This window comes from Hyperolius riggenbachi, chromosome 4 (genome assembly GCF_040937935.1).
Source record: "Hyperolius riggenbachi isolate aHypRig1 chromosome 4, aHypRig1.pri, whole genome shotgun sequence".
NCBI classification, from domain to species: domain Eukaryota; kingdom Metazoa; phylum Chordata; class Amphibia; order Anura; family Hyperoliidae; genus Hyperolius; species Hyperolius riggenbachi.
The window spans coordinates 268886967-268906282 of NC_090649.1; positions in this window are offsets into that span (position 1 = coordinate 268886967).

Consider the following 19316-nt stretch of genomic DNA (forward strand, 5'->3'; position numbering starts at 1 on the left):
ATTATATTTTCTCATAAGCCAGTCTTCTCCTCTGGGAATAGGTTTCATTTTCTCAATGAACCTAAAAAAATATTTTCAAGAAAGCAGGAAAAGATGAAATGCAGTTTCCAAATGATAAATATGCCAGTGGTAGAGACAGTAACATCGATAAACTACATAAAGCATTCTGTTCTGATCAATACTTTCCTACTTTCTTTACAGCCTTTTAAGGTTAAAGAGCAATTCACTTCCATGAACAAATATTTGAACATCTCCTTTAAATGATAATTATCACATGTGTATATAGGCCTAGATTTCATAAACAGTAAGGTGTGGCAGTAACACAGTCCTTGGAGGTCTTTGCTCCAGTTCAGCTATATATATATTTTCTACAGACAAGCATTTTCTTCAGGGAAATTACATTATTAGTAATACGCAGTTACTGGGGATAGGTTCAGCAAACAGCCATTCATTAACAGGCATGAGGGATGAGTAAGCAAAGCTGTCCAGGTGTGTACGGTGGAACTGGACACAGGAAAGAGGATTAACTCACCTATGTCCCCATCTCTTGCTGCACCCGGCTCTCCATCTCGAGTCAGGTAAAACGGACGCTGCGCGGCTTAGGACAGTAGGGTGCCGCTATAGGCCATAATGTGAATTATGGCTATAGTGGCACTCAGTGAGTTATTTGGGCACTGCCAAAAGACGGTGCCCAAATGACGATAAAAACAGAGCAATTCGGCCACCAGCAAAAGCAAAGCTGAATTGCTTCTTACTGTATGGCGCCTTGGACAGGGAATAGTATTTGACGCCGCCAGGAAATTTGCGACAGTAGGGTGAGACATTTTTCAGTTTCACCTTGCGCCCAAATTTCCCAGTTACCTTTTTACATGAAAGCCTCCATCTTCTCGATACCCGGGAAGATAGAAAGCAGTGTGCAGCACAGTGGTGAGAGCTGGTGATAAAGGAAAGGTAACTGGCTCTGCTGCGTTCTGTGGCCCTATACAAGCTGGGACAGTTTCGCTTTAAATGAAACTGATCTCACTTATACCTGCTCATGAAGTAACAAGAGAAAAGAATTAGGGACTACAGGCATGGCTAGCCAGAACCAAACACACTGACACACTGAGTGCACGCCAAGCCCATAGCTTCTCTACTCAGTTTCAAGCTCAAAGCCACAAGTGCACCACGCCATCATCCCTACTCCCCCTTTATCACTTATGCTACCAATGTGCATGCATTGCCATTTCTCTAGCATCTGTAAAGTGTTATAAAGGACCATATCATTGCTGTATGTTGAATTGTGTCCAGGTGTCAGTTGTTCATCAGAAATCATTCATATTCAGCAACTTTTGCCTAATGTGTGTACAGTAGGTTACCATTCCAGGTGAGACGATTGATAAGATTGGATGTTCACATGTTAGGCATATTCACATGTTAGGCATCCAAGTGCTCCTATGCATTAGGGTCTTGAGGTACCCTCTAAGGCGTTTGTGTGAGCGTTGTGCACAGGCGCACATGAGGGGTCATCAGCACGTACATGACCTGGTGTCTTGCGTTTGGCACATGTTTGCATATTACACATGTGCGCTTGTGCTTACATGCTTACATTTGATGCATACGTAAGTCGCACCAAATCTTCCATTTAAGACTTGGAGAGAGCCACTGGCCAGTGCTGTAGAATGGCAGCTTGTATGTTTGTGTGTTCTCCCGTGACTAGATCTTTGAGTCTGCCTGTTCCTGCTGATGTTGATCCTGGCCTGTATGACTACCCGATCTGTTGCTGACCTTGGCTTTGTACGACTACCTGATCTGTTGCTGACCTTGGCTTTGTACGACTACCTGATCTGTTGCTGACCTCTGCCTGTCTGATGAACCAATTTGATGCCCATTTCCTGCTTGTACAAGAATATGCTCTGTAACCATTTTTTGCCTGTCCATGAACTCAAGCTGTTGCAGAACCTCAGCCTATAAGATCCGTTCCTACTTCTGAGCTGCTGTCTACCTAACCAGCACTTGTTACTTGATCATACGCTCTGCCATCATCTGCAAGGAGTTAGTATGTTCTCCCCGTGTCTGTGTGGGTTTCCTCCGGGCACTCTGGTTTCTTCCCACCTCCTACAAACATACAGGTACGTTAATTGGCTTCCCCCTCAAATTGTCCCTAGGCTATAATACATACACTACACGATGCATACATAGACATATGACTATGGTAGGGATTAGATTGTGAGCCCCTCTGAGGGACAGTTAGTGACAAGACAATATACTCTGTACAGTGCTGCGTAATATGTCGGCGCTATATAAATACTTAAATAAATAAGCCAACTGGACTAGTAGTGTCCCCTTGTATCCCATTGGACCCTGTACCAACTCCAAGGGCCATTCAGTAATAAGTTGCAAAAGAAACTGTTCTCTACATTGTGCTCTCTCCATACTCTTGACAGTACTAAGCTTTAAGCCTCGTACATACAAACATACAAGGGCTGTTGCCCATCAAGGATCGGGACTTGATCTTCAGGAGATAGTTTGAGGCTGAGTCTGTACAAAAATCGGTTTGTTGCTATGGAGGGGGAGGAGGGCGCAGCATAGGAGTGAGTAGGAAAACAATGCCCTGGCCCTGTGCTTGCCAGGCAATTTAATCGCCAACCCACAGAGGGGGATATTATGCTGGGCATACACCGGTCAATCCTGTGGCTGAGTATCCGCCGGATCGACTCCCGCCGCGTCCCCGCCGTGTCCCCGCTCGTCTGCGCGTGCACCCAAATCGATTCCCGCTCGTCCCCGCCGGCGCTTCTTATCTTCCGCTCGATTCGCTGCTATTGTCCGCCCGCGGGTATCGAGCGCGGAAACGATCCCTGCGGTGATTGGACACGTCGGATATTAAAAGGTAGCGTCGAGCCGTGTATGCCCAGCATAAGGCTGTTCTACACATGCAAGATTACTATGCAGCAGAACCTGATTGTCTCATGATGCAGCCCTCCCTCTCCCAGAGAACAATGAAGGGTGGTGTATAATGCTGATGTGCAGCCCAAATCATGTCCCTTTACTGTCTCTCTGTGCAATCATATTTATTCCCTATTTTATGAACAAATTTCTCGTTTAAATTGTTTTATTTTTTTTTTCTGAAGTTCAATGTTAAGAAAAATTTGATGGATGTTATAATAATAAACATTTTTCATTTGTGGTGTAACTTCTAATGACAATTTTATGTGCTAGACCCACACTGCCTGGAGAATTGTAGGTAGTCAGAGTAGCTATTGCTGGCTGACACAACAATAAACAGAAGTGAGCAGTGGCGTGCAGTAGTAGCAGGGAGTCCAGTTCACCAGGGTTTTGCCCTTTTGACATCCAAGTGCACATGAAGGGCTACAGTGACCAAACCTTGTTTTTATCTTAAAACACAGAGGTAGCGCCCTCAGGAATAATACTGTACACAGGGGAAAAAAACATCCACAAAATATTTGCGTGTGACATAAAGTGTGACAGTGTGTATACATAAGTCCACGTGTTACTTCTATATCAATGGGAACAAGCAGTCTCTCATTATAGGCATATACACTTCACTTGAATCTTCCATATACTGGGCATCTGCCTGACAACACAGCCTCCACCTCACCCTTTGGTGCCGGACTCACCGTCTATAAAGACCCTCTGGTGGGCCTAATGTAGCATTGCGACCGTTCCCGGGTCGTCCCTCACCACTCTGGCAATGCTTGAATTTACTTCACCAGTCTTTTGTGTCTTCCCTTTACTCAGCATAGTATGTCTAAAAGCTCAATAAAAAGGCCTCTCATAGCGTAAAAACGTCTCACATTTATTATAAATAAAATTATATTGCACTCACATATTCCCAAGAAATATAATCGCATAGAGTTTTTCTTCAGTGCGGGCTCTCCCCCGCTTTGTTGGCCACAGGCAGGCTAATCCTTGTTGTCCCACTATGTTCCGCCGTTTGTGCGCACTCCTCCCAGCTTCTCCTCTCGTGGGACGCCCGCTGTGCCTCTCTCTCCAGTTCCTGGTTGCGTGATTAGGCTCCGCCCGACATGTTTTGTCAGCATATGACTCATCAGGGACTGGAGCCAATCACGCTTCAGGAGCTTTTAAGCATATGGTTCCCTGTGTCCATCCCAATTCCCTCCCCCCTCTCTCTGCCGTCCCACCCGTCGCTCCACATTGGTGCCCAGGCCTATCACTCAGCCTGCTAGTTGCAAGCGCAGCCTGCCCGGGTAAAACGGGGGAAACTCCGCTTACATGGGTTATAGACACAATGATATCGGTATGCATTCTTCTCTATATAAACAATCCTAATCTCCATCCTCACACCACACACTCCCATCTCGCTCCCTCCATGCGCCAATATCTGCAAACCCTTTGCTATTTACAAAGAAATATGAAGGTTAAAAATAAGAATAATAGTAATAAAATAAAAAAATTAATAAAAGAAAATGTTTTATTTACAAAAACTGTTTAACCACTTTGTCCACTGCTACAGTATATCTACGTCATATGTGGCACCCTCCAAGCCACCATGACGTAGATATACTAACTACATTTGCAGCCCTGCTGTGCACGATCAGGTGCGCTTCAGAGCGCATCCTCCTGCACTGTCAGCTGCATTACTAATTGGTGGAAGGGAACATGTTCCCTTTTGTCCAATTAGTCCACCCCCCTCCCATGAACGATCGCTGCAGTAGTGAACTGCAGCGATCCTTCATCTGTCCCCCTCCGTGCAGAAATAATAAAAAAAAACCTCCAGCAAGCAGCCTCACTGACCTTACCTAGTTCCTGCGACTATCCTGAAGCCCGAGCCTCCGTTCCCCGATCTGCATTCAGACGCATATTTACTGGGGGGCATCTAATTAACTAAGGGGAGGGGGGATTTAATAATTTTGCACATCTGGGCAACTGGGGGGGGGCATAATCATGCAATGGGGGCACATTTGGCTATAATGGGGGGCAGCGCTACTCCTGGGGGTACATCAGGCTATAATGGGGTAATCCTGATCCCGGGGACACACATGGCTATAAAGAGGGGCACTATTCCTGGGGGTGTGTCTGTCAATCTATTCTGGGGCTGGAAAACACAGGGGACACATGTGGCTATGCTGGGGGGGGGGGCTGATATTGGGGACACATCTGGATATCTATACTGGGTCGACTTTAACTGCCGGCAACGTTTTTATGTCAATAGCACTTTTTATTTCTAAACAGAAATTGGTCAAAATTTTGAAATAATGCATTTTTTACATTTTTTCCCACTTTTCCCTTAAAAATGCATAGAGAGGAACATTTTACTTGGTACCAAATACCCCCCAATGAAAGCTTAGTTTGTCTTGAAAAAAACAATATATAGATCATTTAAGTGGCACGAGTACAGATGAAGTTATTGCTGATTAAAAAGGGACACAGGTAAAGCGTCAAAACTAGTTCATTAGGGGAAAACAAGGTCTGGATGCGAAGTGGTTAAAACCCATAATTATGAGCAATCGGCCTCTCATTCTAATAACACTGTGCATGTTTTTATTCCCCAAAAAACACATAAGGTCGACATCAATATTAAGACCCCCTGGTCTTAAAGAGAATCTGTACTCTAATATTCTTAGAATAAAAAGCATACCATTCTATTCATTATTTTCTCCTGTGCCCCTCTGTGCTGTTTCTGCCACTCTCTGCTGTAATCCTGGCTTGTAATTAACAGTTTTAGGCAGTGTTTACAAACAAACTAACCAGCTTCTAATAGGCTCAGCTAAGCATAGTGTGTGAGTCATTCATAGTATGCAGGGGGCCTGCAGAGGGTGTGTATCACTTCTACCAATCACAAGCAGCCCTGCACATTCCACACAATCAAGCTTTAGCCCGACAAACAGGACAGAGGAAAGATACATTGATTTATTACAGAGACAGTGCAGTTAGGAAAGACTGCAGTAAGCCAGAGCAGATTAGAACAGGCATAGGAACTTATAGGATAGAAGAACTAAGGCTGAAAAATTTGTTACAGAGTCTCTTTAAAGTGCCCATGTTGTATATCCATCTTGTCTCCTCCTGAGACACCATCCGGGTCATATCAGACCCTCACCAGGAGGGAACTATTTTTTAATAGCACAAACAGATAATTTTTTTGGATCTCAACTATGTTGAGCTGCAAAATGGGCTGACAAACTATGGTTGGGGTAGCCTTTCCTTATATTTCTAACATGCTCCCCCATTCTCTCTTTGAGGGTTCTTGTGGTTCTTCCAATATACTGCCAACCACATATGCACCATGCCAAGTACACTACATGTCTGCAGGGCCGGTTCTAGGTGGAATGGGGCCCTGGGGCAAAAAAGAACAACAGGGCCCCCTACATGACTCTTGCTAGACTCACCCACCTGCACTGCCATGGAGAAAACAGCCCCCCTTCCAGCAGCATTAAGACAGAGCCATACATGACAGGCTCTGCTTTTTACACTGTAAGTAATGTAATCAACGACACCCCCCTCCCCAACGTTCATATCCTCCCATTTCCCCCAGCCATCAAAGTGGGTCAGTGTCAGCAGATACACCTGTAAATATGATACAACAGCCTGGTTTATAAAGCTCCCCACTTCCCATTCCAAAACAGCACTGTGCCAAAATAAAAAGACCACCCCCTCCTTCCCAATCTTCTATTTTAAATATGTAATCCACGCCATAACCCTTTAGTTTACAGATCTAAGGAAATTCAGAGAAAGTCCATTGCAAATCAATGGATTTATAAGAGGCACCTGGTCGTTATTGACAGATCTGGACAGTAAACTGCATGTTCCCTCTCCAGCATTCCCTCTCCATGTCAGTTATTTGGTTATATGTATGTATATATATATATATATATATATATATATATATATATATATATATATATATATATATATGCATACATGAGTGGAAAGCTGACCATCCGTGAGAGTGACCTGCAACCAATTGCCTGACTGACTTACCAGCAGCACAGCTCAGTCAGGCTCAGACGCACATTAATAATCCCGCCAGAGCAGCCAGCATTAATATCGCTGTCCTCTTCTTTTCTCGCAGCGAGTCGCAGGCATAGACGTCCACACACTGACCATGCCTGCGTTACATCAAGGAGGTGGAGTGCAGCTATGCCTGGCAGCAGCGCGGCATGTATGTAACTACGAGAGCGAGCTAGGAGGAGGAAGGAGACCATGGAGAACAGACGCCACTGCTAGAAGGAAGGAAACAGTAAACACGTATTTATGGTCCCAGTCTCTCCCTCCTCCCAGCTCAATCACTTCACTGCCAGCACAGCCACCGGCACCCGGGCAGACCACACATGCAAGCGGCATGTCAGCCAAGTATCTGGCGGCGTTACCCGCCGGGTCAGACAGGCATCAGGCTGCGCAGACATCTTATCATCATTGATTGGCAAAGGGGTCACCGGGGACCCTAGGAACTCTGGGGCCCCGGGGCAATTGACCCCTTTGCCTTACTTGTAGCGCCGGCTCTGCATGTCTGTCATTGCAGGTTAAAAGTAATCTTAAATTCTTTGCCATTGCTAAAAGAGGTGACTAACTGAGTTCTGACCCCCCTCGATTCTCTACATGCATTGCACCCCCTGCAAGGAAAACAACCAGGCATCTGCCACCCCTGCATTCTGGGAGGCCTGACTGGATCCACGCAGCTGGGTGCAAGAATCTGTTTAAAGAGGAGCTGTTAGGTATAGGGTCTCAGAGAAAATAAACACATATATCAGTAGCTAAAGATTGGCTGTACTTACATTACATATGCATTTCACTGTCCACGTTTGGATTTCACAGAATTTGTATATAGTATATGCAGAGATAGATGCTCCTGACAGCTCATGGCAGGCTCCATGTTTGTGAAGCCAAATGTGTCGTCATGTCCTGCCTGCTTCTGATCACAGATAAGCTGGTTCTTGAACAACACGGTGTGCAGTGAATATTAATGAGCCATGTGGCTAGGAACAATAGCTGACTCCTGCAGTGAAACTCTGCCCCGAGATTTATCAGTGTTTCACGATGGACTGATTAGAAGCTCCTGTACCGTCTCATTAGCAGCCGAGGGGAGGGCCCCAGAATGCTTTGCAGTTTAGCTGCGGCTTGCGTCTTTATGGGTCTATAACAGACTAAGATAAGCACACATCAAAGGTAACTGAAATGTTTATCTTCACTAATGGCTTTTGAGCTTCCTTCTAAACTGTTTAACACAGGAGAATAGAGGTTTAAATTAGCTTCTGCAGCCTGACAGTTACTCTTTAAGGTTTTTTGCCCTTCTATATATAAATTTTGGTTTTGGGGGAATGACGGTCCTCAGCATCGGGTCTGTTCCCAGAAAATCCCATGTTTATACAGGATGCTCTGAAGGTCACTATGGTTCTAAAAGTGGTTATAAAGGCTAGATCATACTCACCTTGATGGTTATGTCCAACTGCTGCCTGAAATAGATGTCCCCTATCCCTCTGCCTGATCCCATCAATATCTTTCTCTAGTTCAGTAATCAGAATCAGAATAATTTATTTCGCCAAGTACAACGGGGGTTGTACCCGGAATTATTTTTGGCACAAACAGGGTTGGTGATGGTACAGTAAGATACAGTAGAAATACACAAAGTAGTCATTATATACATTACACTTACACCTTACATTGGATACAGAGGACAGTCTGAGTGCTGTGTTGGGTGGAGCTGCCACAGCCTGTGCAGCGCTCAACTCCCTGCAGCAGTTTACAGATGCCCCTGCATGTCTTAGAACGTGCAGGTAAAGAGAAGAGAAGGAGAGAAAGAAAGAAAAGAGAAGGAAGAAGAAAGAAGGAAGGAGCGATCATAGAGTATGAGAGTTTTTCTACCCTGGATTCAGGGTAAATAGGGTTTGCAGATATTGGCGTATGGAGGGAGCGGGATGGGAGTGTGTGGTGTGAGGATGGAGAGTAGGATTGTTTATATAGAGAAGAATGCATACCGATATCATTGTGTCTATAACCCATGTAAGTGGAGTTTCCCCCGTTTTACCTGGGCAGGCTGCACTCGCAATAGCAGGCTGAGTGATAGGCCTGGGCACCAATGTGGAGCGACGGGTGGGACGGCGGCGAGAGGGGGGAGGGAATTGGGATGGACACAGGGAACCATATGCTTAAAAGCTCCTGATGCGTGATTGGCTCCAGTCCCTGATGAGTCATATGCTGACAAAACATGTCGGGCAGAGCCTAATCACGCAACCAGGAACTGGAGAGAGAGGCACAGCGGGCGTCCCACGAGAGAAGAAGCTGGGAGGAGTGCGCACAAACGGCGGAACATAGCGGGACAACAAGGAATTAGCCTGCCTGCGGCCAACAAAGCGGGGGAGAGCCCGCACTGAAGAAATGCGATTATATTTCTTGGGAATATGTGAGTGCAATATAATTTTATTTATAATAAATGTGAGATGTTTTTATGCTATGAGAGGCCTTTTTAGACATACTATGCTGTAAAGACTGGTGAAGTCAATTCAAGCATTACCAGAGTGGTGAGGGACGACCCAGGAACGGTCCCAATGCTACATTAGGCCCACCAGAGGGTCTTTATAGACGGTGAGTCCGGCACCAAAGGGTGAGGTGGAGGCTGTGTTGTCAGGCAGATGCCCAGTATATGGACGATTCAAGTCAAGTGCATATGCCTATAGTGAGAGACTGCTTGTTCCCATTGATATAGAAATAACACGTGGACTTATGTATACACACTGTCACACTTGAGTGGCACATATTGAATTGCAAATATTTTGTGGATGTTTTTTTCCCCTGTGTACAGTATTATTCCTGAGGGCGATACCTCTGTGTTTTATGTTAATTTTAAGAAAGAGGAGGCGAACCGTGGATACCTGCATAGAATTGGGGGTAGCACTGTGCAGTGTACCCATGTGTCTAGCGCGCTTGTGCATATATTGTTTTTATCTTGAAAGGAGATCCTGTAGTAATCTAATGAAATAGCAAATTTCCATGTTATGGAGGAGTTTGGTATGGGCTTTCTAATCTACAACTGTGACAAAACTTCAACTTGTCTCAGTGATTGCAGGTATGAAGGTCACAAAGAAAAGATAAAGATGTATATCTGCAGACACTTATCACATGGGTCTTAAGATAAACAATAATAATTCAAGCATGTGATCAACAGTAAGATTTCTTGCTAAATGAAAAAAAGAAATGTATAAAAATATATATATATATATATATATATATATATATATATATATATATATATATATTCACATTTCGATCAAATATAGTTATAAAATAAAATTTAGATCAAATATAGATCAATAGATCAGAATGATCTATTAATCCCCACATATCCAATCAATAAAGTCTGATTGATTTGGGAGAGCTTTTCTTGGAAAACAGGTATGTTGTACAGCTGCAATTTTTGTCTGGGTGACTGGTGGGAGGTTCAGTGGCAGCAAAGCAAATGATGGGAGTAGAAGTGCCAGCGGAGTGAGTGGTGGGAGGAGCATTGGCAGCAGAGGAAGTGGTGGGAGGAGCATTGGCAGCAGAGCAAGTGGTGGGAGGATTAGTGGTAGCCAAGCAAGTGGAGGGAGAAGCAGTGGTAGCAGAATGAGTAGGATGAAGAGCAGTGGCCGAAGAGCGAGTGGTGGGAGGAGCAATAGCAGCAAAATGAGTGGTGGGAGTAGTAGTGGCAGCATATCAAACCAGTCTCGATTTTTTTAATTTTTTTTTTACATTTTTCGTAAAGAAGTTTGAAAGCGTAGAACAACCAAAGGTTGTAAATTACTATTATTGATTTATAAAGCGCCAACATTTTCTGTGGGGCTGTACAAAGTAAGAAACAATCAAAGGTGTTTAATAATATAGATAATGATATACACAAAATATATAGACATTGATGAACAAAATGTATAACAAATTGCAACACACAAAATGAATAACAAATTCCAAGGCAAAAAAAAGTGAGATAGCCCTGTCTTTGCGAGCTTACAATCTAAAGAATACATAGTTACATAGTTATTTGGGTTGAAAAAAGACATACGTCCATCGAGTTCAACCAGTATAAAGTACAACACCAGCCTGCTCCCTCACATATCCCTGTTGATGCAGAGGAAGGCGAAAAACCCTTACAAGGCATGGTCCAATTAGCCCCAAAAGGGAAAACAATTCCTTCCTGACTCCAGATGGCAATCAGATAAAATCCCTGGATCAACATCATTAGGCATTACCTAGTAATTGTAGCCATGGATGTCTTTCAACGCAAGGAAAGCATCTCACCGCATTCTGGAAGCTGCAAAAAATAAATTTAAAATCACAAACACTCGTCCGCACAACAGCCGGGAGCCCCAGGTCTCTCTCACTAGCTGGGGCCCCCAAACCACCATGCGATACCCAGAGGGAAGTGTGGGCAAGCCCTGGACCTCTCACCTCCAGGGAATACAAATTTAAAAAAATGATTGTCCAATTCTGTGCAATTCAAAACTAAACTAAACATTTAATGTAAAGCTGAGCTTTGATGATAAATTATTAATTAATCAGTCCATTCGCATTTAGCAAATATTTCCATATATGCTTGGTTATTGAATAATGTACTCAACTCAAGGCGTCAATATTGTGTTTTGAAGTCCATAAACGTGTGTGTGTGTTTGGTTCTTTTTGTAAGACAAAAAATGCAAGGAAGTCATAGTTGTTACTGCAAACTAACTTTGTGTTGTTTGGATGAGGAAAACAAAATGCACAGCTTGCCCAAGGAATTGATTTAGCTAGAGACTTTAAATTGACAGGGGTTAGTAGGTAGATTTATAGTCAAAAGTCTTAGTGGAATTAGGATTGCAACTTCAAAGTATCTCACCTAACTATAAAACTCTGTAGTACTCTGCAATCTCACATTCAGTTTGAGTACTTTGTTGACCTTTTTAAAACAAGAAAAAAAAATCATTAACACTTGCAGGCACTTAACTTGAAACCACCAAGAAGGTATTCCAAGAGTTTGGGCTCCCTCCTTTTGCTTTTATTTTCTTTCCACAAGAAATGACATTGCTGACTTCCACCAAATGGGCTTAGGCATTTTTACTTGTGTCTGAGCTCTTCCTTTTGGTTAACTTATGCAGCACTGAGCCCTTGTCATTGTCACTGAAGAATAAATGTTACAGATTCTTCAGTTTGGCTCCCTCAAAGTGAGTTAAGTTATTTAAAATACAGGAATGTAACTATTCTGGGGAGAGACTTAGCATTTCTGCGCAGCAGTCAACGCCTTGTACTTCACAGCTAACAGAAATACATAGTCATTATACTGATCATCAGTGTACATCTGTTTTTTGCACTTGTATAAGATAACTCATTCTAGTAAACTTAAATAACATTTCAGCTCTCTTTCCTTGACTTTCTCTTTGACTTTTTTTCTATCAAGTACATGCAGATGCCAGATGTTTACATGTGTGGCCAGTTTGTCAGGTATGAATTGAAAACTTCAGCTGTGTGCCTTTGTGTGTACGCATGCAATATGTGTGAGCGTGTGTATGCGTGTGTGGATGATATGCATGTGTGTCTTTGTGTATGTGATGTGCGTGATTACACGGATTACATGTGTCTGTGTGTGCGTAACTGATGTGTATGTGATACATGTGTGTATGTATGTGTAATGTGTGTCTCTGTGATGTGGGTGTGAATGTGCATGTGATACGTGTGTCTGTGTGTATGTAATATGTGTGTGTATGTGATGCGTGTGTGATACAGTATCTGTGTATGGTACACATGTGTATGTGATGTGGGTGTGTGTGTAATATGTGTTTGTGTGTGTGTTAAGGTGGCCATACATTTTTCATACCATGTCAATATCCGGCAGATTCTGATTGAAACTACTAGAAATTGATGCCACAAAAGATGCCCAATTGATTTTTGGCAGAAATCGATCTAATTGGTCAATCGCACCGGATGGAAGGTATTACTTGATCAGTGGCAGGTCAGGAGCACTGATGTGCAGGTCAGGAGCAATGACTGATGTGCCACTGCCCAGTGATGGCAGCAGAGCGTGCAATCATTGACCTGTCAGCCACATATCAGGTACATGGAATGGTACCTCTAGTGTCCAGCCTCTAGTGTTTATCATATGACACAGATGCCCTGGGAGAGAAGACACGGTGAGGGGGACCCGACAGTGGCGAGAAGACACACACCAGCAGATAGGTGAGTGTTAGCTCTTCTGCCCACACACGGGGGAGGGGGGAGAGAGAAACATATATGGGGAGACTATCAGACAGATAGATAGATACAGTAGATAGATAGATAGATAGATAGATAGATAGATAGATAGATAGATAGATAGATACTGAAGATATATCTTGCCGCTGAGGAATCCCGTTGGACTCCAGGTAGTGCTTGAAGCCACTGTGTTACTTTTAAAACATTAATCTTCACAGGAATTTGATGCTTGATTTTAAATCTCTGTTAAAGGCTTTAGGTGTGTACACACGCACTACTAAAGAGAACGACGGGTCCGTCAGACCCTCCCGCTGGGCTGTCGTTCTCTCGACAGTAGTGCATGTGTACAGTATGTCTGCAGACTGATAAGGCTGTTTCTGAACGATCCGCACTACTATCGGGAGAACGACCGCCCAGCGGGAGGGTCTGACGGACCCGTCGTTCTCTTTAGTAGTGCGTGTGTACGCACCAAAGTTTCATGGGAAGCCAAAAAAGAAAGAGAGTCATTAGCCACCTAGGCTTACAATAATTGTGTAGCCCTGCAGAAGGCATTCTCACCTAAATTAGAACTAAAGACAGAAAGCAAAACTTTATGAGCAAGGTTAAAGTACACCTGAAGTGAGATGCACATGGAGGCTGCCACATTTATAACCCTTTAAACAATACCAGTTGCCTGGTATTCAGTGTCAGTTAAGGGTCTATGGCTAAAAGCATTAGAGGCAGAGGATCAGCAGGACAGCCAGGTAATTTTGATTGTGTAAAAATAAATAAATATGTATGCCTCTATATCCCTCTCATTTCAGGTGTACTTTGAGCAGCCCCACTTGAAGCACTGGCCCACATATATATGAAATGTCCTGCTTTCCACAGAATTGTTTTACATATGTCGACAATCAATCTATTCCAAGATCAAACTTGATTTGCAGTCAGAATTGCAAAGACAGGAGGTTGTGCTACTTTAGGAAGCATAAAACTACACATTGGCTATCATTCATAAAAGTGTTTTCGGTAAAGTAAATCCGTGCGGGGAAACACCGCTGCCGGTATTTCAGCCTTCTGGGTGGTCATTCATAAAAATGTTTCTAGTTGCGATAGGAGTGCGGAGATATCCCGCTGTAGGCTAGCGTTAGGCTGTCGGTAGGCATGCGGAAACAGGAGAAGCTGGCCGAGTCCCTCCGTGCGGTGTTCTCTCTGCTGCTGCTTGGGAGGTCTGTCCCATTCACTTACATATACTCCGCATGCTTATCGCTACATCCAGGGGAGCGGTAATCCCCATCCGCATACCGCTTGCGTTAATTTTTATGAATTTACTTTTTGTTACATTTACGCATAGAATCACCGCACAATGCAGTAATTTATCGATCTGCTCGGGAAAGTCAGCTTCGCATGCGGAAACAGCCTTTATGAATACACATTTTGCTCAGTGCTCGGTAAAGTCGGCTGTTTTTAGCATTTCCGCATGCGGGAACGCTTTATGAATGATAGCCATAGTAGCAACGATGATCGATTCTAGCAAAGCCTGATGGAATCTACAGCATTGTATTGTTTTGTTGCCCCTCCCCAATCTTTGCTTTCATCATACAATATAATTCTGAATTGGAAATGGATCGGGATTGCAGAGTGCGTGGCCAAACTTACAAAGACAGCAGAGAATAGACATATTTGGCCTTAAAGAGAACCCAAGGTGAGAGACATATGGAGGCTGGCCTATTTATTTCCTTTAAGCAATGCACATTGACTGGCTGTACTGCTGATCCTCTGTCTCAAATACTTTTAGTCAGAGACCCTGAAAAGGCACGCAGGTCATATGTCTCCGACTCAAGTCTGACTGGATAGCTGCATGCTTGTTTCAGGTGTGTGATTCAGACACTACTGAGCAGAAAGATAAGTAGAATTGGCATGTAGCTGGTATTGTTTAATAGGAATTATATGGTATATGGAAGCCTCCATAGGTCTCTCATCTCTGGTTTCTTTTCTAGCCTTTTAATTATTATTATAATTTGCAAAAACAACATTAGAATTATGCATTTTTTTAACAAAACACCATAAAAAATATATTCTGCTTTCCAATTAACCTCTACAATTTTATTAGACCAAAAGTGATTGTGAACTTTTAGAGCACTGTCATTTTTTACAGTAAGTACTAATATATGAAAATATAGACATAGATTTGAATATAGGCCTATTCTAAAAGCAGCAACAATACCTACTAGCAGTACACTCGGTCTGATGTTTGCTCATTGCCTCCCATCTATAGTATTTGTTCTACACAGGAATCTTTGCAAGTGAATCAGATCTCATTAAAATGATTTACAGGGCCTCCTGTCTCTGTTCGGCATATATTGCTTAAAACTTGGGAAGTTCTGCAGAGGAAAAGGAGTGGGAGGTCCTTTAATGTCCACCTTAGTGCAAACTGAGTGGCAGCAGATTTATTGTGATGCTTGTAAAGGAAACCATAGTACTAAGAAAGTCTTCATCATTTTCCTCGGTCGTGGAATTCTGCTTAGCATCCAGAGAAAGCCCCCTAATAGCTCTACTTTCTAAAAAAAATGACAGTAGGGGACAACACCCAAGACTCGCTCTTCTTCTTTTAAGATTTAATTAAGATTGTAAATCACAGCAATGATGAAACATCTGTATGTGCCAAAACAAGGGCTCCTGCATCTGAGCTGTGCAATCAGATTGCCCCACTTATCCATGTGATGGGAAAGATAACTTCAAAAGAGAAATATGTCACAAATTAGTGGTCTAGGGTTAACTCCTTTGCTTTTCACAAGAGAAGCAAGAGCCAGGTTGTCACCACTTAATACTCAGAGATAACTGAATCTGTTTGGAAGCTTCCAGCTACTGCTGTGAGCAGAAATCAATGTATAAAAACAAGGAACACCAAGAGCCCCAATAGTGTAATATGTACTGGTAAATGGTTACTAGATAGAGTAAATATTAATACTCACAAACCAGGGTTACCATCAGGCAACCACTGTAAAGGCAGGTGGGGAGATTTTCCTGACCCCGCTCAGGAATAAGAAGTCGCTCTTTGTAGATGAGAAAAAGGGTTCAACTCCCCACCTAGGGTGGACTCAATATTATGCAGGAGAACAGAGGCGCCAAGAGGATAAAAGGAAGCTAAATGAGCTTAAAAACCAAATTCTTGGTAAATAGAACTCCAATGAGTTCTGGGTCACCATGAGCTTGCTGGTTAGTCTGTGCCTCTTGGTAAATAGAGGAGGTAGTGGTGGACTCACCTCCTCCAAGTAGACACACAACGACTGTAGCAAAGACAGTCAATATATTTTATTTATGAACTCCAAATATGCAACGCGTTTCACAGGTTTGATCCCCGCTTCATCAGGCAATAACAACGGAGCAATAGCATATGTGGTCAGTAGAAGAGTCAGGCACCTCTGTATCCATGTCAAAATCCATGTATACTTGTCTGCATTTTTACGTTTGATTTTTTTTGTAAATGAGAAACGACTTCTATTTCCCAACTGAAACCGTAATTAAAAGCTGACATACATATACACATGATGAAGCAGCTTACGGGGGGGGGGGGGGGGGGGGGGGGGTTGACAGCGGCATTGCAACAACTATATGTAAGAAAGGAGTCATGGAAAAGTATGGACGCATTATACATATACATTGCATTTTTGTTGCCTGCTACATTACAACATAGTCATCTGGACACTGTGTAAAAATTCCCTAAGGCCCCTTTTACACTTAATCAGTTGCTCTCAGTTAAAACTGAAAGAAAACTGATTTTTAAAGTAATGTCCATGTTTTCCTATGGCTCAGTTCCCACTATACGCGTTTTAACTGAAAGCTTTTTCACAATGCACTGCTATGGAAAGTACTTTTCCCAATGCACTGCTATGGAAAGTAGATCTGTGGATTCTGGTAGTAAAGTTTACCATCAGAGAGCGATCTGCAGGTCCCCTTGTATCACAGGTGCTGCTACCTGTATAGAACAGTGCTGGATATGGAGACAGAAAGGAGAAAAAGCTCACACTGTGATACTAGTAGGTGAGGGCTCTAGGCCCTATAGGAAAGGTCTCACCTGGTTGTCTCCCCTGGGAAATGCGTCACAATAATTTTTTAAACACAGCCTTTGCATATCATTGCAGCTAACACCGCCTTGCTTTGCTAGTTGTTTTTATCTCCTACTACATTCATAGCCGGGGAGTCTCGAATGTACCGGCCGAGCGCAGAAAACGTTTACACGCCCACCGCAGAGTGTTCCAAATAACCACTGTGGAATCCCGACCAGATCATCATCCAAGACCGTGAGGATATCCGAGCAAGCCAGGTCCCCGGCATAAGAGGGACACAAGCGTGACAGCTGGCAAACCTATATAGGTTTCTCCAGCCTCGACAACCAGGTGAGACCTTTCCTATAGGGCCTAGAGCCCTCACCTACCAGTATCACAGTGTGCACTTTTTCTCCTTTCTGTCTCCATATCCTGCTATGGAAAGTACTTTTCACAATGCACTGCTATGGACAGTACTTTTCGCAATGCACTGCTATGGAAAAAACGCGTACTAATGCATTAAGTGTAAAAGGCCCCTAACTCTAACTGACAATAAATATCAGTTATTACAAATCTGTGCATACATTGAAAACCATTGAGAATGCATTACATTTTCTCTGTTACCTCTGGTCCTAATCTAAAAACTATAAGAATACCCATAGTAGTACACTTACAGCAGTAGATGAACATGACAGCAGACTTTCCCAGGAAGTGCATGGTAAATCCCTTTACGTTCAGTAAGCATGCCAAACAAAGGCACTGTACTGTCTGACTGTCACTGCACCAAGTTAGGGTTTCTTAAACCTGAACTGAAAAATAAAAGTAAAAGAAAACAAGCACACCTCATACTTACCTCCAGTGTAGTCTGCTCATCAATCTCTTTCTCTTCTCCCATATCTTGTTTGTCCACTGTGTTCGATGGAATTCCCCGTCATTAGGGAGCCTTGCCCAAAGAGTCCTTACCGTTTTACATACTGGCTTGAGCTGGGATTCAAACTTTGGTCAAGGGCTCAAATCCTACATCAAATGTAACGGCATTACCAGTACTCTATAAAGTAATGTTAATACATGCTTTTGTAATTTCTCGTCACTCTGGACTACTGCAACATACTACTTTGTGGACTACCTTCTAACAAACTGGTCCGGCTCCAGTCGGTACTGAACTCAGCTGCTCGTCTCATTCATCTTTCTTCTCGATCTTCCTCTGCTGACCCTCTCTGTCAAGCTCTTCACTGGCAGCCAATTAACCAGAGGATCCAGTTCAAACTCCTAACCCTAACCTACAAAGCTCTCCACAATCTCTCTCCCCGGTACATATCCTCACTAATTTCCAGATACAAACCCAATCGCAATCTCAGATCTGCACATGATCTTCTGTTGCCCTCCTCTAGAATCACCTCCTCACATTCACGCTTACAAGATTTTGCACGCGCTTCACCCCTTCTCTGGAATGCCCTCCCCCAACACATCCGTCACTCGCCAACCTTTGTTACTTTTAAAAAAACTAATTTGTTCCGACAAGCATATGCGCTACCTTAAGCCACTTCCCTTTGTCCTAAGACCAAATTGCACTCCTACTAGGTATCCTAAAACACACTGCCTTTATATATTTTATCGTATACTACCCCTCCTCTTGTTTCCCCCCATTCCCTTTAGATTGTAAGCTCGCAAGGGCAGGGCTCTCTCCCCCTTTTGTGTCTTGGAAATCATTATACATTTTATTCATCATGTTACTTTTATCACTGTCATTACCACTTCTGTATTTTGCATTCCATATGCTGTATCATTTTTTGTATTTTGTCACTAATTATGTATCTTATTTATTAATGTACACCATTGTCTGTATTATGTACCCCATGTTTGTTTCTTACTTTGTACAGCGCCACGGAATATGTTTGCGCTTTATAAATCAATAATAATAATAAAGTAATATCATATGTATGTATGTATATTCATTTGAAGGTACATCATGTGCTTATATTTAATATTTTTACTCAGTTTTCATGCAGGTTCATGGATACCTTCAAAATCCCTGCAGGTTTCACCCAATATTTCTGTCACAGATCTTACTTCAGTTAGGATATAAATTAAGAATTGATTAAAATTCTATTTGAATTGTAGTCTATTTTTAGATGTATT